Source organism: Pristis pectinata, chromosome X (genome assembly GCF_009764475.1).
Source record: "Pristis pectinata isolate sPriPec2 chromosome X, sPriPec2.1.pri, whole genome shotgun sequence".
In the NCBI taxonomy this organism is placed as follows: domain Eukaryota; kingdom Metazoa; phylum Chordata; class Chondrichthyes; order Rhinopristiformes; family Pristidae; genus Pristis; species Pristis pectinata.
In genome coordinates, this window is record NC_067450.1 from 10422217 (window position 1) to 10439242 (window position 17026).

General features: G+C 47.0%; 1 protein-coding gene across 1 annotated transcript in view; it reads left to right on the forward strand.

Annotated features, from left to right (window-relative positions):
* The first annotated feature begins 730 nt into the window (after positions 1 to 730).
* LOC127566951 (diacylglycerol kinase beta-like) overlaps positions 731 to 17026 on the forward strand; it is a 122650-nt gene continuing 106354 nt past the window's right edge. Inside the window, exon 1 of the mRNA XM_052009513.1 lies at positions 731 to 1031. The gene's annotated coding sequence lies outside the window, so the exon portion shown is untranslated. The remainder of the gene's footprint in view (positions 1032 to 17026) is intronic.

A 17026-nucleotide genomic window follows, 5' to 3' on the forward strand; every position in this document is an offset into this window, starting at 1 on the left:
GAGTGCACAGAGGACAAGTGCAAGCAGCAGAAAGAGTGGGACCCACCCACCTACCCATCATCACCACCTGCCCCTCCCGTGGCAGAGGCTGTGGACTGTTACAGAGAAAGTGCAGTGCAGGCAGATAATAAGGCGCAAGGCCATAACGAGGTAGATTGTGAGGTCAAGAGTCCACCTTATTGTACAAGAGGTCCATTCAATAGTCTTATAGCAGCGGGATAGATGCTCTCCTTGAGCCTGGTGGTACGTGCTTTCAGGCTTTTGTATCTTCTGCCCGATCGGAGGGAGGAGAAGAGAGAATGGGTGGGTGGGGTCTTTGATTATGCTGGCTGCTGTAAACATCCTCTCAACATCCACCTTGTCAACCCCCCCTCAGAAACTTAAGTGTGCAGAAGAAGGCTGCCTGAATGTCAGCCTGATTATGGACTCTGTCCGCAGAACGGGCCTTCTGACGTTAAGAGTACCTACACAGTGCTTTTGTTTCTGTCAGGTTTTAAAAACAGGTCACTGTGGTGTCTCAGTGTGAGTGGGTCTGCAGTACAGGAAGCTCCCAAACAAGTTTGGACAACAAGGGGTTAACTGGTTAGTTGCAGTTTCATTTTAAAAAGCACACTTCTCATTGCTGACGGAGGGAGTGCACTTGCTGAAAAGTTGGGTGGGTGGAGAGGGTTGGGCTGTCAGACTTTGCAAAGTGTGATTACATCGGCACACCATTGTCTGCATTCTACAAAATCCTTCCTCTTTTCACACACGAGAGAGGCCACTTCAGATCCGTGATAAGATGATCATTAAGGAGGGAAACTCTGCTGTTGTTTTAACATCCTGCTGATGTCAGAGGGTTGCTCCTCACTGGGTGTAGGTGTGTCTTGCTTCCATTGGGCTGCCTTCCAGTTCTGGGTACAGCAAGAAACAAAACAGAATTCAGTTTGCAGACTGATCTGTGATTTGTCTGCTTTCTTTTTTGGTAAATTTCTACCACTTTGACATTTGATGACGAGAGTTCCTTCACAGTCCAGGGCCGGTTTTTCAGGGTAAGAACAAATGCAGTACTCAGCGCGTGTCTTCCTCTTCCTAATAATTGGAGAACATGAGCACTGTCTAAAGCTGTTCACGATCTGAGAGACTGAGTTGGAGTCTGAACTGTGTGAGTGAGCCACAGCACAGCTCGGTACAGGCCAAGGTCTGTGCTTCAATATCTTAACTGCTCAAACTTTCTTTCTCATATTTTTAAAAGCAAGTCAAAGCACAGCTCTTGTCCTTTTCAATAATTGATGTCTGTCCCATGTTATGAATTATTAATTCAGGCCTAAAGTATTATGCAGACTTCACTGTGACAGATTTTATGTTAAATATTAACTTCTGACGTTCCAGCTTGTTATATTGTCATAAAGTTTCAGTTGCATAATAATGAGGTAGCTAATTATTCCCCTATAGTGACCAAGGATATTAATATCTTTCTAGGGACACTGGCTTCATTATACCACGTTAAATGCTTGTTAATGAGTGATTCCGACTTGGTGTAAGTGATTTAAGCATGGGGTCTTGCTTTCCCGTTGACCATATGTTAGCATTCTCAATCTCAGCAGAATGCACTGTGCAAACACACTTGCCTTCTGTGGGTTGGACTGCGACTGTTTGCTGGTGGGAGTGACTGACCCACAGGTGCTTCAAGCAGGGCTGCACTCGGCACGAGTGATGTGGTCACAGTGAGGAAGAAAATGGTTTGCTTTCATTGTCTGGTACATATTGATGTGTGGCTCGCTAATCCTCATCCACACACCAAATGGTAACTGATGTCTTCAGGGGTCTGTCAACTGCCTGAAATCAGCAGATGACAATTTACCAAGGAGGATCCTGAGGCTGATCCTCGAGCCTGAACAAAATTTGAAGTACCCTGTGAAACACTGGCCTTCAACAGAGATAGTAAAACAAATCCATTCTTCAGATTATGATAAACAGATAATCAACCAATGATTGCAGTAAATTATACATGGGGAGATTGTGTGTATTCTCAATGATACACTGATTACAGAATCCCATGTTTGTACAGAATCCCATGTTTGCTGTCAATGATACACTGGGAGATTACAGAATCCCATATTTATTGTCATTGATACACAGGAGATTACAGAATCCCATGTTTACTGTCATTGATACACAGGAGATTACAGAATCCCATGTTTACTGTCATTGATACACAGGAGATTACAGAATCCCATGTTTACTGTCATTGATACACAGGAGATTACAGAATCCCATGGTTACTGTCATTGATACACAGGAGATTACAGAATCCCATTGTCTTTGTGGGATCAATTATGGATTTAATTTGGTTAGAATTGAGAAGCTTTAAGGGACCGTCCGTGCTGTTTGGGGTATTCTGCAGATCATCAACTTGTGACAGGGTCAGAGGCAGAATGAAGTCATTGGGACGTTGCAAGGACATTCAAAAATTGTAGTGTTGTGATATTGATGGAACTTGTACATCCTAATCTTAACTGGTCCAATGTTATCCGGCAAAGGAGGAGTAGAATTTCAGTAGTATTCCCTTTGTGGGTGGAATTGAGGAACCACAAATGTAAAGAGACCCTCATGGGAGTTATGTACAGGCCTCCGAATACTGGCCAGGATGTGTGGTACTAATTACACCAGTAGATAGAAAAGGCATCTGAGAAAGGCAATGTCACAGTGATCATGGGTGAGTTCATTATGCAGGTAAACTGGGAAAATCAGGTGGTAGTGGACTGCAAGAGAAGGAATTTGTGGAATGTCTACAAGATGGCTTTTTAGAGCAGCTTGTGGCAGAGCCCACTGGGGAACAGGCAATTCTGGATTTGGTGTTGTGCAATGAGGCAGACTTGATCAGGGAGCTTGAGGTGAAAGAATCCTTCGGAGGCAGTGACCATAATGATAGAATTCACCCTGCAGTTTGAGAGGGAGAAGCTGAAGTCAGATGTAACAGTTTTACAGTTGAGTAAGGGTAACTATAGAGACATGATTGGAAGGGGACCCTAGCAGGGAAGACGGTGGAGCAGCAATGGCAGGAATTTCTGGGAGTAATTCAGGAGACACAGCAGAATTTCATCCCAAGGAAGAAGCAGCACACTTAAGGGGAGGGCGAGCCAACCATGGCTGACAAGGGAAGTCAGGGATAGCATAAAAGTGAAAGAGAAAGCATACAATATGGAAAAGGTTAGTGGGAAGCCAGAGGATTGGGAAGCCTTTGAAAGCCAACAGAGGACATCTAAGAAAGCTATAAGGGAGGAGAAGGTGAAATACGAGGGTAAACTGGCCAAAAATATAAAGGGTCCAGAGAAGGTTCACAAGAATGATCCCAGGAATGAAAATCTTAACATTTGAGGAGCGTGTGATATCTCTGGGCCCGTGCTCAATGGAGTTCAGAAGGATGAGGGGGGATCTCATTGAAACCTACCGGATACTGAAAGGCCTGGATAGAGTGGACGTGGAGAGGATGTTTCCATCAGAAGGAGAGTCTAGGACCAGAGGGCACAGCCTCATAATAGAAGGGCGTCCCTTCAGAACTGAGATGAGGAGGAATTTCTTCAGCCAGTGTGTGGTGAATCTGTGGAATTTGTTGCCACAGAGGGCTGTAGGGGCCAAGTCATTGATAGGTGACAGAAATTGATAGGTTCTTGATTGGTAAAGGGGTTAAGGTACGTGGAGAAGGCAGGAGAATGGGGTTGAAAGAAATCAGCCATGATTGAATGGCAGATCAGACTCGATGGGCCGAATGGCCTAATTCTGCTCCCATGATCTTTTTCCAGTGTGGACCAATGTGTTTTCAGCCAACCAAAGAATGAGGCATTGGTCAATCTGGACAGTAGGGTGGAGGTGGACAAGTTACTGGGGAGCACCTGGGGGAGTAGTGATCAGTGCATAGTGAGAGTTTATTTGGCAATGGAGAAGGGCAAGTAGAAATCTGAAGTAGAACCTCTTAAGTAGAGGAGGGTCAACTTTAATGGTATCGAGAGGGATCTGTGCAAAACAAAAAGCAGAAACAAATATTGGTAAATCTAATGGAACAGTAGGAGAGATTGTTTCAGTGAGAACTGTCCTGAGTATATTAAGCTGAAAGAGAAGTGAAAAGGAAATAAGATGGACAAAGGCCAAACATGAGAATCGAATGGTCAATGACTTAAAGGGGAACCCTAAACTCTTTTATGAGTCTGTAATAGTAAATAAGCAGTTGGATAAGGGCTGGGATCATGTCGCGATCAAGAGGGTGATGAATGCTTATGATGCAATGCTAGAAGAGTACTTTTATACACCCTTTACCAAGGGAGAGGACGGTGCAAAGCCACAGCAGAAAGGGGAGTGGGGAGAGAATGGATGTGGTGAACATTGACCAGGAGGACGTGTTACAAAGGCCGGCAAAGCCTGAAGTGAATAAACCACCTGGACTCGGTGGGATGCCTCCTGGGTTGTTGAGGAGGTGGGGGTGGAGGTCGCATAAGAACTTGCCCTGATCTTCCAGTCCTCCTTCCGGACAAGGGAGGTGCCAGGAAGCTGGAAAATGGCAAATATCAGACAAAGGAGTGCAGGACATGTTGGCAACTGCGGAGCAGTCAGTGTGACCTCGACGGTGCAGAGACTGTAATCGGGGGAAAGAATTATGGGCACTTAGAGAAGTTTGAGTTATGTTGCAGTTGTACAAGATGTTGGTGAGGCCACACCTAGTGTACTGTGTACAGTTTAATTACCCTGTTATAGGAAGGACGTCATTAAGCTGGAAAAAGTGCAGAGAAGATTTACAAGGGAGAGGTTGGGCAGGCTAGGTCTTTATTCCCTGGAGCATCGGAGACAGAGGGGTGACCTTATAGAGGTGTATAAAAACATGAGGGGCATAGATAGGGTGAATGCACATGGTTTTTTTTCCCCAGGGAAAGGGAATCAAAAGCTAAAGGGCGGAGGTTTAAGGTGAGAGGGGAAAGATTTAAAAGGGACCTGAAGGACAACTTCTTCACACTGAGTATATGGAACGAGCTGCCAGAGGAAGTGGTTGAGGCACGTACAATAACAACATCTAAAAGACACTTGGACAGGTACATGAATAGGAAAGGTTCAGAGGATATGGGCCAAACACGGGCACATAGACTAGCTTAGATAAGTATCTTGGTTGGCATGGACCAGTTGGGCCAAAGGGCCTGTTTCCGTGCTGTATGACTCTGTGACTATCTCCCACTGTTTCCAGCACACATTATACAACTGGCATAGTAACTGCTGATTGGTGGGTCCCACTTCTGTCTCCGAGTTGGGTCACGGGTTCAAGTCCCTCTGCAGAGACTTGAATGCAAAGTCTAGGCTGGTCCTCTGACATGGTGCTGCCCTGTCAGTGGCGATGTTTGGATGAGATTTTAAACCGAGATGTTCACCGCCCTCTCAGGTGGATTTAAACGTAAAGTAGCCCTCCCTTAAATCCTGGTCAATATTTACCTTTCAGCCAACAGTGCTGAAAGAGAGGGGTGGCACGGTGGCGCAGTGGGTAGAGCTGCTGCTTAGGATCCCAAGAATATGAGATATGAGATTATGTTACAGCACAGAAGGAAGCCATTTGTCCATTGTCTCCATAGAGTCATACAGCACAGAAACACAGCCTTCAGCCCTCATATCTTGGGATCCCACCTAAGCGGCTAAATCTGATCAGAAGTGAACTGTTTGTTGATGATTTCTTTCTATACAGTGCTATTGACAGGAGAGGGTTGTTAACTTTCACCGATGGATTATGTTAATCCCATTCACAACAATTTGAGCAAATCACCGAAAACCAAATAAAACTGCAGCTGCCGGAATCCAAAACAAAAGCTGAAATGCTGGAAGAACTCAGCCAGTCCAGCAGCATCTGTGGGAAGAGGTACCAGTTAACGCTTTGGGTCAGCTCCACTCTTGCGCCAGCTCTGAGGAAGGGTTGCCGAACCGAAGCGTTAACTGGTCTCTCTTCCCACAGACACTGCCCGACTGGTTGAGTTCTTCCACCATTTTCTGTTTTTGTTTCAACCAAATCATTAACTTGTTTCAATGAGTGAGGCAGGAATTTGGCAAGACTTCGTTAACTGGAGCACTGGAAATGGTATCACTAGCCAGTGCTAGTGTAGTATTTGCAAAGCATCTGGGTCACAATAATTACTCATTTACTGTTTGCTCTTTCCATGCATTCTAATTATTTTTACTGGTTGAGTTTTACTGTTATCTGTACTTTGCTACGAAGAGGTGACATGAGGAAGTACAAAGGAATGACTTCATTACTCGATTGGTTTAGGCCAGGCCTGTCTGTTCTTCTGACGTTAGGTGTCAGAACCAATTGATCTCAGGAGGCCTGAAGCTTTAGATTGTGTCGGGGAAACTAGTACAAAGGGAAACACAGGAACTGAAGTCAACCATTGAGCCTGCTGCTTTATCCCATGAAATCCCTGCTCTCGCCTTTGATTCCTGCCCTATGCTGAGTTAGCCAGTCTCTGCTAGAGCGGCAGCTTGTGAACCGACATCAATCCCAAATGGCCTGGGAGCTAGTGATTGGGCCCTTTTGTGAGATGCCTCCCACAATCGAATAGCTTCGCCCACTCTCCACTCATGGAATGCCCATTCCCAGTGGATGAAGCTGAGGGACAGAAGGAGGTAGATCCCTTTGAGGGAGACACTGCACTGGGAATGGAGTCTGACGGAACCCTTCAGTCAGGAGGGGTGGGGGGGGGCATGGCGGTCGGTGGGCACCTCAGCTGGGTGGTGGACGAGAACACCTTTGCATTCTACAATGAGTGGGTTTGACTAAAATGCAAAGTTCCAATGATTTAAGGCCTGCAAAGGTGAAGGTGAGCTGCTGACATGCACAGCAGTCACTTGTCCTACATTCACATTTGCAAAGAAGGGCGAGTCTTACAACCACATCCGTGCACCTGTTCCGATAAACATGGCTTAGGTAGTGCCTCAGCTGGAGCCATAGACATTCGCTGCTCATAAGGAGGCCACTTGGCTTGTGCTCATTGTGCTGCTGCTTTGTCAAGAGCAGTCTCAATCCCCTGCTCTCTCCCTGCACCTTCCTCTGCAGCGCAATACTCATCCATGTTGTCTTTAAAATATACAATGGCCTCTGCTTCAGTTACACTCTGTCGAAGCGTAGCGAGCTCCCACAACCTTCCACTTAAAGGCATTTGACCCCACTGAGAATAAAACCAGCTTTTAAAAAGCCCCTTGTAAGCCTCAGAATCAAAATCAGGTTTATCATCACTGACATGTTGTGAAATCTGTTGTTTTGCGGCAGCAGTACAGTGCAAGACATAGAAATTACTATAAGTTGCAAAAATAAATAAATAGTGCAAAAGAGGAATAACAAGGTAGAGTTCATGGGTTCATGGACCATTCAGAAATCTGATGGCGGAGGGGAAGAAGCTGTTCCTGAATTGTTGAGTGTGGGTCTTCAGGCTCCTGTACCTCCTCTGCGATGGTAGTAACGTGAAGAGGGCATGTCCCGGGTGGTGAGGGTCCTGAATGATGGATGCCACCTTCTTGAGGCACCGCCTCTTGAAGATGTCCTCGACGGTGTGGAGGGTTGTGCCCGTGATGGAGCTGGCTGAGTCTACAACCCTCTGCAGCCTCTTTCGATCCTGTGCATTGGAGCCTCCATACCAGGCGGTGATGCAACCAGTCAGAATGCTCTCCACCGCACATCTGTAGAAATTTGCAAGAGTCTTTGGTGACATCCCATATCTCCTCAAACCTCTCTACTCCAAAAGAAACAGTTCTGGTATCTGAACTCTTGTGATATAACCGTGGTTCTGCATTGCTGGTAATATCCTGGGAAATCTTTACTGATTTAATGAACTTTCTGTAATGCTCTGCACAGCTGCATCCCACCAGGTGATCCACACTTGGCCCAGAGTGATGTGACCACTCATCCTCCTGCACCCCTCTCTCAGCGGCAGGCCAATATCAACTGTCCATTTCCCTCCATAGATGCTGCCTGACCTGCTGAATTCCTCCAGCATTGTGTGTGTGTTGCTCCAGATTTCCAGCATCTGCAGAATCTCTTGTGTACTCCAGCATCTCCTGCTGCCTCTTCCCGCTGTGCTCGAATCCCATGGCATCTTCAATGAGTCAGTGACTCAGTGGTAGGAGGTGAGAGCTGGCACCATTGCTGGGCCAGTGCAGTGTGACTGCCATCCAGGATAAGAAGGTGCATCTTTCGAGCTCATTTCACTTCCTCAGGACATCCCAAAGCCAATTAAACACTTCTGGAGTTGTTGTCACGATTGTGATTTAAGAAGTACCCCAGACAGCAAGATTCCACAGAATGCAATCTAATAACACCCAGATAATCTGTATTTGAGTGATAAATGTGGTCCTAGACAAGGGATAGTTTTCCCAGTTCTTTTCCAAAATAATGCTGTGTGATCTTTTACCTTTAGAGAGCAGATGGGGCCTTATGTAGAAAAAGAGTGCACCAACCTGTGTCGCACTCCCTCAGCACAGGCACAGATATTTGGTGCACAAGTCCCCAGAGTTGGACTCAAACCCACAACACCTGAGCCCAGAGGTGAGAGGGCTGCTCACCAAGAAACAGCTCACACAACTGCAGCTCATCAGCTGTCTGTAACCTTCTCCTGCGCCAATTCCTGTTCTCCCATCACTCTGGTGTCGGCACCTGGTCCTCCAATGCCTCATGTTTAAAGCTCCCCTGTGTGTAGGTCATGCTGTTGCCTCCTCCTCACCTCTGCGAGCTCCTCTAACCCTGCCACTGCTATCCTCACCCCTCTCTTACACTGCCTCTGGCTTTTAGTTCAACCCCACCCTTCACGCATCAGCCCCACATTCTGGAATTACAGTGAAAACTGGCTGGACCTTTGACAGCAGCTCCCAGGTGTGTAACTTAATCACTCATTGTCACAAGTTCAATCAGCCCTTTCATTTTCTAAACTCACAGCATGAAATATGGCTATTGGATCGAGTGGTTTAAGCCTGGACAGAAATTACAGGACAGAAATTACAGGACAGAATAAGCTGTTCTTTAAAGGCAGGGCCAAGTGTGTAATTTAAAGTTAAGTGACTTTAATTATTTTCTGGGAATGCTGTCTCAGATGGTGAGACTCACAAAATCTCTGGACAGAATTCCACATCAAAGGTCACACATCAGCAAAGTACAGGCAAGGGAGGTTATTCTGACTGTGTGGGTCGTGTTTCTTCAGAAGCGACTGGCCATAATTAGAATAACTCTTAACATCTCATTAGAGACTCCTTGTACATCCGGGTGGCCTTGTGCTATTTATTGCGGAATCCTCTGGGAAAGTGTCAGCAGCAAGGAGGGAGTAGGGAAGGCTACTCCAGTGGAGCCGTCCTGCTGAGAAAATGCTTGGAGCACAGTGTTGTTAAAACCAGGACCGTTTTATCGGAGAGACAAGCTGTAGACATGATGGCAACACCTGCCAGGTTATGGCGTTGCCTGAGCAGAAGACCACGAGGGTGTCTGCGTCACCTGTGTCATGGCAGGTGCCAATAAATGGACTGACCACTGCCTAACCTGCTCCGTTACTTCCATCAGTCTGACCCGAAGACAACAGCAGTAACAGAAACGTTGTTGCAAAAAAAGTAGTGTTGCTGCTGAATAAAACTTTGGTTAGGCTGCACTTGGAGTATTGTGTGTAGTTCAGGTCGCCCCTTTACAGGAAGGGTGTGGGGGCTTTGGAAAGGGTACAGAAGAGGTTCACCAGGATGCTGCCTGGATTAGAGGGCATGAGCTATAAGGAGAGGTTGGACAAACTTGGGTTGTTTTCTCTGGAGCGGTGGAGGCTGCGGGGAGACCTGATAGAGGTTTATAAAATTATGAGAGGCATAAATAGACAGTCACAGTCTTTTTCTCCAGGGTTGAAATGTCGAATACTAGAGGACATGCATTTAAGGTGAGAGGGGGTAAATTCAAAGGAGATGTGCAAGGCAAGTTATTTACACCGCGTGGTGGGTGTCTGAAATGTGCTGCCAGGGGTGATGGTGGAGGTAGATACAATAGTGGTGTGTAAGAAGCTGTTAGATAGACACGTGAATACGCAGGGAATGGAGGGAGATGGACCATGTGCAGGCAGAAGGGGTTTTGTTTAATTCAGCGTCGTGTTCAGCACAGACATGGTGGGCCGAAGGGTCTGTTCCTGTGCTGTGCTGTTCTATGTTCTGTGTTCTATGTTCTATAAATGTCTCGAGGACCCCGCATCAATAGGCGTTCTCAGACAGCACCTCACAGACAACCCGGTAAGCTCCAAGCAACAGAAGCCATAGAGCGAAAATCAAACAAAAACTGCAGATGCTGGAAATCTGAAATAAAAACAGAAAATGCTGGAAACACTCAGCAGGTCAGGCAGCATCTGTGGAGAGAGTTAACATTTCAGATCAACGGCCCTTTCGGAACTGGTGTTGGAGCTGGTGGAGTGACCCTGAGTTCTGACTCCCTGCCACTTTAATTCCCCATCCCCCTTGCACCTCTCTGTCTGTGGCCTCCTGGAGTGTGACAACGAGGCCCAACACAAGCCCAAGTAACAATAGCTCATCTTCTGTCTGGGCATGTTGCAGCCAACAAGAGTAAATATCGAATTCCACAACTTCAGATAACTCCCTCTTTCTCCCTGTTTGTATCAAGACTCCCACTTGTGCTGCCATTCTTATCCCCCTCTTTTTTTCATTCATTTATGTATTGTGACCTGCGCAGCAGATGCCAGTAGGCCAGACTATACAACATCACCCAAACGTCACTATACCAGCAACACATTCCACAAAGGTGCTTAACTCCCCCTTAACAGCCACATCATTTCATGTTGTGAGAGAAATTCCCTCTGTTCCACCCACTGCCCTCCCTACCATCTCTGCCTCTTTCACCAACTTGCTTTCTCCAACAAGATCCCACCACCAAACACATACTCCCCTCCCCTTTCAGCAGTTCAAAGGGACCGGTCCCTGGTCCACTCTTCCGTCCCCACCTACAACTCAACTTTGCTTGCAACTGGAGTGGAAGCAACTCCTGTTCTATCACCCACTCCTTTCCCATCTTCCAGCGACCCAAACGGTCTTTCCAGGTGAAGCAGCCATTCACTTGCACTTCTTCCAATCCAGTGCCCTGAATTCAGTGTTGAAACCACTTGCAGATTGGGTGATCACTTTGCGGAGCGCCTGGGCTCAGTCCACAGGAGTGATCCTGAGTTTCCTGTTGCCTTTTAATTCCTCATCCCACTCCCACTTGGACCTATCCGTCATCAGTGGTGTTGCTGGATTATTGTTCCTGTGCTCTCTTCTAGGATCAGCTCATTCTAAAACTGTGTCCTCCAGCTCTGCATTTAACAATGCACGTCAAATACCCATTCGTTTGGGTAGACCTCAGAGTTCTTTACAAACCTTCATCTTACCTCCACCCTTCTATTCCCTTTTATCCAATTAAAGCAAGTTAACTTGCCACAACATGGGTTTGACGCAGGGTTTTGGCCAAGTTCTTCAACCTCCTATCGCGCTTGTTGCCCAAACATAATTTGACGTCAGTCATCCTGGCCCCAGGACATTACTGCAGTGTTTGATTCCATTCACAACTCCTTGCGGTGTGATCTTGACCAGCTAGGAAAATGGGCTGAAAAATGGCAGCTGGAATTTAATGCAGACAAGTGTGAGGTGTTGCACTTTGGGAGGACAAACCAGGGTAAGACTTACACAGTGAATGGTGGGGCTCTGAGGTGTGCGGTAGAACAAAGGGGCCTGGGAATACAGATCCATAGTTCCTTGAAAGTGGCGTCACAGGTAGATAGGGTCGTAAAGAGAGCTTTTTGCACTTTGGCCTTCATAAATCAGTGCACTGAGTGCAGGAGTTGAGATGTTATGTTGAAGTTGTACAAGACGTTGGTGAGGCCGAATTTGGAGTATTGTGTGCAGTTCTGGTCACCTACCTACAGGAAAGATATCAATAAGCTTGAAAGAGTGCAGAGAAAATTTACAAGGATGTTGCTGGGACTTGAGGACCTGGGTTAAAGGGAAATGTTGAATAGAACATATACATAGAACATTACAGCACAGTACAGGCCCTTCGGCCCACGATGTTGTGTCAACATTTTATCCTGCTCTAAGATCTATCTAACCCTTCCCTCCTACATAGCCCTCCATTTTTCTGTCATTCATGTGTCTATCTAAGAGCCTTTTAAATGTCCCTAATGTATCTGCTCCCACAACCTCTGCAGGCAGTGCGTTTCTGTGTAAAAAACTTACCCCTGACATCCCCCTTATACCTTCCTCCAATCACCTTAAAATTATGCCCCCTCGTGTTAGCTATTTTCGCCCTGGGAAAAATTCCCTGGAGTGCAGGTGAATGAGGGGAGATCTAATAGAGGTGTACAAAACTACGAGGGGTATAGATAGGTTGAATGCATGCAGGCTCTTTCCCCTCAGGTTGGGTGAGACTAGAACTACAGGATATCGGTTTAGGGTGAAAGGTGAAATCTATCAGTCTCAGATCTAAAATTTTAGTGGCATCACAGGTAGATTGAAAGAGGAACATTAGGGGGAACTTCTTCACTCAGAGAGTGGTGGGAGTGTGGAACGAGCTGCCATCTGATGTGGTAAATGTGGGCTCACTCTTAAGTTTTAAGAATAAATTGGATAGGTACATGGACGGGAGAGGTCTGGAGGGTTATGGACTGGGTGCAGGTAAATAGGACTAGCGGAATAAAGTTTCGGCACAGACTAGAAGGGCCAAATGGCCTGTTTTCTGTGCTGTAGTGTTCTATGGTTCTATTTAAGAGGAATCTGAGGAGGGCTACTTCACTCAGAGGGTGGTGCGAGTGTGGAACGAGCTGCCAGCAGAAGTGGTGGATGCGGGTTCAATTGTAACATTTAAGAGAGGTTTGGATAGGTACATGGATGGGAGGGGTTTGGAGGGATATGGTCCGGGTGCAGGTAGATGGGACTAGCAGAAGATCAGGTCGGCATGGACTGGATGGGCCGAATGGCCTGTTTCTGTGCTGTAGTGCTCTATGACTCTAAATGAAGCAGCAAAACCTGGACAGCATTCAGGCACAGGCTGATAAGTGATAAATAACATTCATACCACAGAATTGACAGGCAATGACCATCTCCAACACGCGAGAGTGTAACCACCCACCTTTGACATTCAATGACATTATCATCACCAAGTCCCCCACCACAAACATCCTGGGAGTCACCATTGACCTGAAACTCAACAGGACCAGTCACATAAACACTGTGGCTACAAGAGCAGGTCAGAGGCTGGGTATCCTGTGGTGAGTGACTCACCTCCTGACACCTCAAAGCCTTTTCACCATTGACAAGCCACAGGTCAGGAGTGTGATGGAACGCTCTCCACATGCGTGGAAGAGTGCAACTCCAACACCTCTCAAAAAGCTCCGCACCATCCAGAACAAAGCAGTCCTGTCGAGCGTCCACCTCTCCAAACACTCCCTCCCTCCACCACTGGCACACAGTGGCTGCAGTGAGCACCGTCTTCAAAATGCACTGCAGTTACTTGCCCAGGCTACTCCGACCGCACCTCCCAAACCCACGACCTCTACCACCAAGAAGAATGAGGGCAACAGGCGCAGGGGAACACCACCACCTGCAGGTTCCCCTCCCAGTCACACACTGTCCTGACTCGGAAACATACCACCGTTCCTTCATCGTCACTGGGTCCAAATCCTGGGACTCCCTCCCCAACAGCACTGTGGGAGGACCGCAGTGGTTCAAGGTGGTGTCTCATCCCCACCTTTTCACAGACAGTTAGGGATGGGCAATAAATGCTGGGATAGCCAACTATGCACAGATCCTGCAAATGAGCAAGAAAAATGTTAAATCTCTGAACCAGAGAAAGGGAAAGATAAGCTGGAGGATTTGATCATGTGGGTGCTGGTAATATGATAAAACTGGGGAGGGAGGCGCTCGTGGCCTGAAGGCAGTGCACCAGATGATGCCGTGTGTCCTAGACCAGGTGCGGGAAAGTCAGTGAGTTTGCTGAGGTGAGCCGGAGAGGTTGTGTATGAATATTGTTGTAACCTTGAACCCATGGTCTTACACACACTTCCCCTGATGTGAGTATCACAGTACAAGTGACAGCTGTGTGTGGTTAGTTAACAGGCCTGAACAATAAGCAGCACATTCTAGGTTGTGAAATCTTGTCCCTTTTATTGCTGCGGGCCTCGTAGCTTGAGGCATCAGCAGGCTCAATCTCTGCTCAGGCGACACAGGAGACTGCAGACACTGGAATCCAGAGCGACACACAAAACGCTGGAGGAACTCAGTGGGTCGGGCAGCATCTGTGGTGGGAAATGGACAGTCAACGTTTCGGGACCTGTCATAGAGTCATACAGCACAGAAACAGGCCCTTCGGCCCAACTGGTCCATGCCAAACAGGTTGCCTACCTGAACTAGTCCCATTTGCCTCCAATTGGCCCCTATCCCTCTTAACCCTTCCTATCCATGTGTCTGTCTAAATGCCTTTTAAACGTTGTTATTGTACCCGCCTCTATCACTTCCTCTGGCAGCTCATTCTACTTATCATTAGAAGACAAAGAATCTGGTATAAATGTTGGATCCACAGTCCAGGGTCCAGATGATTGATTTAACAGGACTGCTCCTTCCACCTTTTATTGGAGTAAGACTGGTTTCAAGAAGGTGTCCTGTATATTTATAATCTTGGATCCAATAATATCTTTCTGTCATTTGCTTCCTCTTACTCACACCAACATCATGATTAACATAGATGGCAGAATGTATTTTGAGTGCTGGGATTTCCCTATGCAAACATGCCTCTGAGTCAGAGGCTGTGGGTTTAAATCCCATTTCAGAAATCTAAACACAAAACTCTAGGCTGACACTCTGGTGCTGTACAAAGGGAGCACTACACCATTGAATGTGAGACATTAAACTGAGGCTGTTACTGAAACTTGTGGCACTATTCAGAAGAAGATGAGGGGAGTTGTTCCCGCTGTCCTATATTTATACCTCTCTCAACTTCACTGGTAGCAGATTATTTGGTTATTATCACAGTGCAGTTTGTGGGAGGTTATTGTGTGTAGATTGTCTTCTGCGCTTCTTATATTTAATGCTGATCACACATCATACTTATTTAATTGGAGTTTGGTCACAGATCAGCCACAATTATTGAATGACAGGAAGAGGCTCCAGGGTCTAAGTGGCCTCCTGTTCCTATGGCAACCCCACTGTTAGCTTATGAACCTGCAGGCAACTGATTGGTAACTGCAGTATGAGGTTTGGTGTTCTGCAGGTCTCCCGCTGTACCTAATCACCTTCTATCAACATCGGAGTGGGGGGTTCAGAAAGATCTCCCCCAATGGAAACTCAAGGCCGAGAAGGCAGATGCCAAGAAGTTCACTGGGCTGTGGAGGGAGTACCTCACTGTACTGGGTGGTGGGACAACAGGCAGGGTGGTCCTGTTCGAAGTTGAGTTTGCTACCCCACTGGTTAGCCTTGGGACACTGTGGCAGTGGGCGAGATGTGGGATGTGCCAAGGGTGATAAATACGGGAAGCTTCTTATCGTAGTTGAGTCTCTCATGGCTTGTGAAGGAAGATGTGTTTGTGTAGAGATTCCCACAGCAGCAAAACAGAGCAGGGCAGCAAAAATTTTCACAGGTTGTTCATGTATGATTATCCTGTGCCTGTTGACTGCAGTACAGGCAACACACCAACTATCTGCTGACAGGTAACTTCAAAGATATCAATGTCCTGACAGCACTGACTGCTCATTGGCTGGAGACAGCAGCAAAGAATCAAAAATGATGAGTGGCCAAGTCCCGTTAAAGCCAGTATGCACCTCTCAAAGGGAGGTGCATTAACCCTGGACAAGTGATGCTGACTGTAGCAGAGGTAAATCTGACCTGTGGAACAGCAAAGACCGACCCAACGCAGGAGGGAACAGACTCCGAGGTTTTGAGATGCTGCCTTGGAGAAGGTGGGGAGGAGGAGGATAATATGGTGCCCCCCCCCATTACAGGAAGGGTGTGGAGGCTTTGGAGAGGGTGCAGAAGAGGTTCACCAGGATGCTGCCTGGATTAGAGAGCATGAGCTATAAGGAGAGGTTAGACAAACTTGGGTTGTTTTCTCTGGAGCAGCGGAGGCTGAGGGGAGACCTGATAGAAGTTTATAAAATTATGAGAGGCATAGATGGAGTAGACAGTCAGAGTCTGTTTCCCAGGGTCGAAATGTCTAATATGAGAGGACGTGCACTTAAGGTGAGAGGGGGAAAGTTTAAAGGAGATGTGTGGGGCAAGTTTTTTACACAGAGAGTGGTGGGTGCCTGGAATGTGCTGCCAGGGGTGGTGGTGGAGGCAGATACAATAGAGGTGTTTAAGAGGCTGTTAGACAGGCACATGAATGTGCAGAGAGTAGAGGGATATGGACATTGTGTAGGCAGAAGGGATTTAGTTTAGTTAGGCATTTAATTATTAGTTTAATTAGTTCGGCACAACATTGTGGGCTGAAGGGCCTGTTCCTTTGCTGTACTGTTCTGTGTTCTGTGAGGAGGAGGAGGAGTAATGTCCTGTATCCAAAGGGAATCAAGAGACCAGGTCAGTAGGCAGTGAGGTCCAGACTTTTAAGCCTGAGGATGCAAGAATTTCAATGTACCGCACTGCCAGCATTCAACTTTATCAGTCAGATTTGTGAGCGAACAATTAGTGCTTCACTCACCCTCACACAACTGGCACTGAGAGAGCAGACAAGACAACCCCTGGGAGGTCACCGAACCTGGTTCTTGCTCAAGACTCATTCCCACCCCACCCATCTTGTAGACAAGGGCAGCTATTCAACTGAGAGCCACATCACCCAAACACGGAGCACAGCATGCTTCCCTCTCACATACAGGACCCAACAGTGAATAACCTGAGGTAACGCTCGCTAAACGGCAGGAGGTGGTTGTGCCTGCACATCCTGGCCACGGTTGGAGCGGCTCCAACCCTCCCAGTACTTCCCTCTCAGTGCCAGAAGGTTCTTGGTTCAAATTATAATCCAGACACTTGAGTGGAA